General features: G+C 46.2%; 1 non-coding gene across 1 annotated transcript; it reads right to left on the bottom strand.

The window, feature by feature from the left end:
* Positions 1-207: 207 nt before the first annotated feature.
* On the bottom strand, positions 208-281 carry TRNAI-AAU (transfer RNA isoleucine (anticodon AAU)). Its single transcript has one exon. It is a non-coding gene; the product is annotated as a tRNA-Ile (tRNA).
* Between the last annotated feature and the right edge of the window lie 4,986 nt (positions 282-5,267).

Below are 5,267 nucleotides of genomic sequence, written 5' to 3'. Positions count from 1 at the left end.
CTCTTTTTGTTTTACGGAAATATATGGAAATAGCCATTTTACTTGGCGTTTATTAAAATCTGAATAAAAGCACATTTAAAGGATTTTAAGAGGAGTCAAGTGAGAGGTTCGTCTCGTGGCATACCGCGAAGAGGAACAAAGAGCGGCGAATACAGATTTCTTGAAGTTTACGAATTTTTCTAGAGGATCCCAGAACTCCAAAATAACTGGCCCGTACGGGGATCGAACCCGCGACCTTGGCGTTATTAGCACCACGCTCTAACCAACTGAGCTAACCGGCCGTCGCGGTATTAGAGTTGAAAGTTGAATATAAAGAAGATAAACACATTTGAACCTGGCGTGTATCGTTGCATAGTAGTTTCATTCTCGATAGAATGCACTGAACACAGCCAGGGAACTCCTCGGGATATGTCCCCTCCAAGGCCCGACCAGGCTTTAGTTCAAGAAGCGCCTCTGGAAACAGAAGCTCCTCCCACTTGTATTCCAACTGCTTTCCCGGCCCCGCCTTAGGGGAACCCGCAACTTGGCCTCGAGACAGAATCACCCCCATTCCACATCTTCCTCGTGCCTTCCAACATCGACGTCCTCACGCACACTTGCACAAAACACACCCATCTACAGCCCGCGCCCACTTACGGTCTCACCCAGAGGCCGCTTCTCCCCGGCGCTCGGCGCCCCGCCCCCACCCCTCACCCTCACTCTCCAGTCGGGACATCCTATGGCAGCGCGAGCAGACACCGCCGGCTGCAGACGCTCTGGGGTGAAGTCAAAGGCGAGTCCTGGGAAATGAGTGCGAATACCGATTGGAGAGGAGAGATAACCGGGAAATGGGAGAGCCGTGGAAAAAGGGGGGGGAGGCGGGGAAGGGAGGGAAGGAAGGAGGAAGGCAAGAGACAGAGACAAACTGAGAGGGATGGAGATAGTCACAGGGGAGAGAGAGAGAGAGAGAGAGAGAGAGAGAGAGAGAGAGAGAGAGAGAGAGAGAGAGAGAGAGAGAGAGAGAGAGAGAGAGACTGAGAGAGACAGAGACAGACAGAGACAGAACAGGAGACAAGAGATAGTGACAGAGACAGAGACAGAGAGAGATACAAAGAGACACAGAGAGAGACAGAGAGAAAGAAGATAGAGGGAAAAGGAGGGAGAAAAAAGGGGGAGGAAGAGAGAGGAAGTCAGAGAGGGAAGGATGGAGAGATAGAGACAGGGATTCAGAGACAGATACAGAGATTCAAATATTTCATCATCAGTTCCTGTAAATCTTTCCAAGCCTTTCTAAAATCAGCTTGTTCACATTTTTGTTTTTAATAGAATAATAATATTCCATTGTTTTCATACCATAATTTATCCATTAATTCCCTTTTGAGGGGCACAGACAGTAGAGAACTCTGGACAAGGTATAAAAGTACTTGGAAGTGTGCCGACGTAGCTAGAAAGCGCATGCGCAGTACCCTACTCAGTTGTTTAAGCTCAGTAGTCCTTTGAAGAAAGGGACTCCTGCTTGACTATTTCCCAGAGTTCCGACTCTTCATTCCTCACTTAACGTCAGGACTCCCGATCCGGACAATTGGCCCTAAACAGGGACCGTTTTCCCTCGGACATGGAGCGAGAATTAGCAAAGGAGCCTCCCTCTAGAGGGAAGTATAAAAAACACTTAGTAAGGTTGATAAGAAAGCAAGGCTTGTTAGTAACCCAGAAGCAGATCGCTGAATTCTTCGAGACGGTGGAGCGCACGTCTCCGTGGCTCCTTGAGGAGGAGACTTTGGAGCCTGAGAAATGGAAGATAGTGGGAGAACAATTAACTGAATACTATCACGTCACAGCTCCTGGCTCGTTCCCCGAGCACACGTTTCCTATCTATAATGTAATCAAATTGGCTTTGAGAGATCCCATTTATTATCAGGGAAAGAGAGCTTTTAGCGTGGGATGTCAGACCGAAGAGCAAGTTGAAGACGAAGGCTGGAAGTTAGACAAGTGCCAAGAAGGTGAGGGGAGTCGTGAAGAACGCGGCACTTCCCCTTTTCTTAGCCCGCAGCGGGTCCCCCCGGTGCCTTCGCCGGTAACACATCCACCGCTGTCTGACCCGAAGCTATTCCATTCCCCGCCTCCTCCTCCTCCCCCTCCTGTTGAGCCCGGCTGTCGGGAAAAGGAAATGAGAGAGGAAAGGGGGTTGCAGCCGGAGGCGCCCACCGGCCGCCCGGGACTTTCCCGGCTACAGGTGGCGCTGATCAAAGCAAAAGAGCAAGGTCAGGATCTTTCCTGGATAAGAGTAGAAGGACTCTCTATACTAAAGAAGCCCGACCCTCAGACTAGGAGATACGCTCCCTTAGACCTAGATGTCATCAGAGACCTGAAGAAGGGGTGTAATCTTTACGGGCCTAAGTCACCATATGTCGGGATGTTGTTGGACAGTTTGGCTGATGAAGTCCTGACTCCTAAAGATTGGAAGTGTATAGCCAAAATATGTTTGGAACCGTTTCAGAACCTGGTGTGGCTTTATGAGTATAGTGAGCTCTGTCGAATACAGGCCCAAAGAAACGGGCTACTTGGGGCTAATGTACAAGCCTCGTTTGAGCAACTGACAGGTACCGGCCCCTATGAAGATACAGCGGCACAGATTAATTTGCCAATAGCCACATATTTCTAGATAGCTGATGCTGCCACTAAAGCATGGGGCTCTGTCCCGGAAAACCAGGACAAAGGGAGCTACTTGACAAAAATAGTACAGGGCCCTACAGAACCCTTTGCAGATTTCGTAGAGCGTTTGCAGACTGCTGTTACAAGGACTATTGGAGAAGGTTGAATGGGATAACTTAAGTGAAGACCTCTCAGTTTGCTGAATTACCTGAAGCCTAGGGGCCTGAGTTTCCATTTCCTAGAAATCAGGTGACCTATAGACTGTCAACATCCTGGCTCCTAAAAAGGGAATTAGAACTTATATAGCCAATCAGAATACATAAAGGGAAAGGTGGGTGGGCTTGGGGTTTCCGTGGCTCTTTGTGTATAAAAACTGCATGCATGTACTGGGCTGCGGCTCTCCTGACTCTGAGTACTTCCCTTTTATTCAGAGTGGGACCAACCGGTTCTCGTCAGATCCTGAATAAAGCCTGGAGCCTCTGAGTAGTCAATTTGGGTAGGGGTCTGGCTGTCCTACACGCTAAGGAAAAAGGGGATGGAACAAGACCTAAAACTCTGTGCCCAAAGTGTAACAAGGGTCTTTCACTGGGCATCAGAGTGTAGCTCAATTCAGGGAAATGGGAATTTGGGATCATTCCAGGACTACAGGTGGCACATTGTAGCATAATGCCAGCTACAGCACTGTCCAGGAAATCATTAAAAGTCCAATAGTCTCTTTTAGCCAGTCAGAGGAAAGACCCGCAGAGAAAGGAAGGGGATTACAGTTGAGATAAATAGAACTACATGCTGCCCTGGACCGCAGTAATATCTCCCATAGAGCTGAAACATGTTCCCATTCAGTCTGTAGAACCTTCTCACACAGTAGGCTTGACCATTTCACCCCCTAATAGTGCTTACAAGACAGTGTCCATTCACACACTCATCTAGGAAACTGGGGAACATGTTAGGAATGTTCCAGTCACTAATATAGGCAGACAATGTGTGATTTATCACCAAGGAGAAGTAGTGGCCTTAGGCCTCCTGATACACACACCTGATATGCAATTTGGTGATATTTAACCAGATTTGGACTCTCAGCGACAGAATTCAGGAATATTCTGGATTGCAGCTGTTACAGCTGATGGACTTTGCCACTGTCTATGAAAATGGTGCCACTGAAGGGGTTAATGGATAGAGGTGCAGATCACAGAGTTGTCAGCAATGCCAGCTGGCCTAGTCCCCAACCAAAGACAACGGCAAACACCCACATGTCTGGCATAGGAGGATCTAATCAGCTGGACATAGTGCCACCCCTTTGAGATGGAAATTTGAGGATAAAACAGGAGTGTTTACTCCTTTTGTAGTCAAACAAATCCCCATCAGTCTGTGGGGAAGAGGCATTTTGCATCAGTTGGGATTTCCAGGCAGGCTGCTGTTGAAGGCCTGCCAGCCCTTACCCCATCCCCTTTCAATGAAAGTTAATACACTGGTGTGGGTGGAATAGTGGCCCTTAACCAGTGTGAGGGATCAGTGTGGTTTCTTATAAGATTATTGATTAAAATAGATAAAACCCTAAGCCTAAGTTTCGATTTATAATAAATCAGGTGATTTTAGGGAACATGAAACATCGCAACCAAGGTCAACATCAGCTTAAGCAAGCATGGTGACAAACTGACCACATAGGCTTGGGCAAACATTAAAGACATTGTCTTAAAGGTCAACAGGATGCAGGGACGAGGTCATGGGATTTTGTAGTTTTTGTCTATATCAGCTACTTGTTTATATCATATAAATATGTCTATATTATCTATCTATATCTATATCTATCTATACTTTGTCTATATCAGCTATTTGGCTTCTGTCTGGTGGCCTTCTCTCTCTGAGCAGTCAGGGAACTGACCGGCTGCTTCTCTGAAGATTCTAATAAAACTTCTAATTTTCACTTTGAGAGATCTCTGAGTTGTCATTTTGAGTCAGGGGTTGTGCTATCCCATACACCAGTGAAAAAATCCAGGCCTTATTGGATATAGTGCAGGAGCAACTTGATTAAGGGCACCTATAAACTTCTCTATGTCCCTGGAATTCCCCTGTTTTTGCTATAAAAAAGAAATCTGGAAAAATGAAGGATGTTGACTGATTTGAGGAAGGTGAATGAACAAATGGAGACAATGGGAGATCTTCAGCCTGGGCTTCTACCCCTTACTCAGTTGCCTAGGGAATGGCTTCTTAGGGTTATAGACATTAAAGAATGCTTCCACTCGCTCCCTTTGGATGAAGAAGATATGAAAAGATTTGCCTTTTCAGTGCCCAGTATGAATTTAGCTGAGCCTTAAAAGATTTTGTAAGGACAGCTTTACATCAAGGAATGAGGAATAAACCCACCATGTATCAGATATATGTGGCTGCTGCTCCTGGACCTATAAGGAAAACATTTCCTTATATTATGCTTATGCTATTGCATTACACGGATGACATCTTGAGGTGTGCCCCTGAGGAGCAAATGTTAGAAACGTGCCTATAGAAGACTATAAAAATACTAAGGAATTACAAATTGTACATAGCCCCAGAAAAAAATCAAAGACATGCTCCTTTTCAATATCTAGGATATGAAGTATACCCTAAGGTGCTTACTGTACAAAAACTTTCTTTAAGAACAG

This window comes from Antechinus flavipes, chromosome 4, assembly GCF_016432865.1.
Source record: "Antechinus flavipes isolate AdamAnt ecotype Samford, QLD, Australia chromosome 4, AdamAnt_v2, whole genome shotgun sequence".
In the NCBI taxonomy this organism is placed as follows: domain Eukaryota; kingdom Metazoa; phylum Chordata; class Mammalia; order Dasyuromorphia; family Dasyuridae; genus Antechinus; species Antechinus flavipes.
Note: the sequence above shows the minus strand (reverse complement) of the source record. Positions and strands in the feature narration are given on the sequence as shown.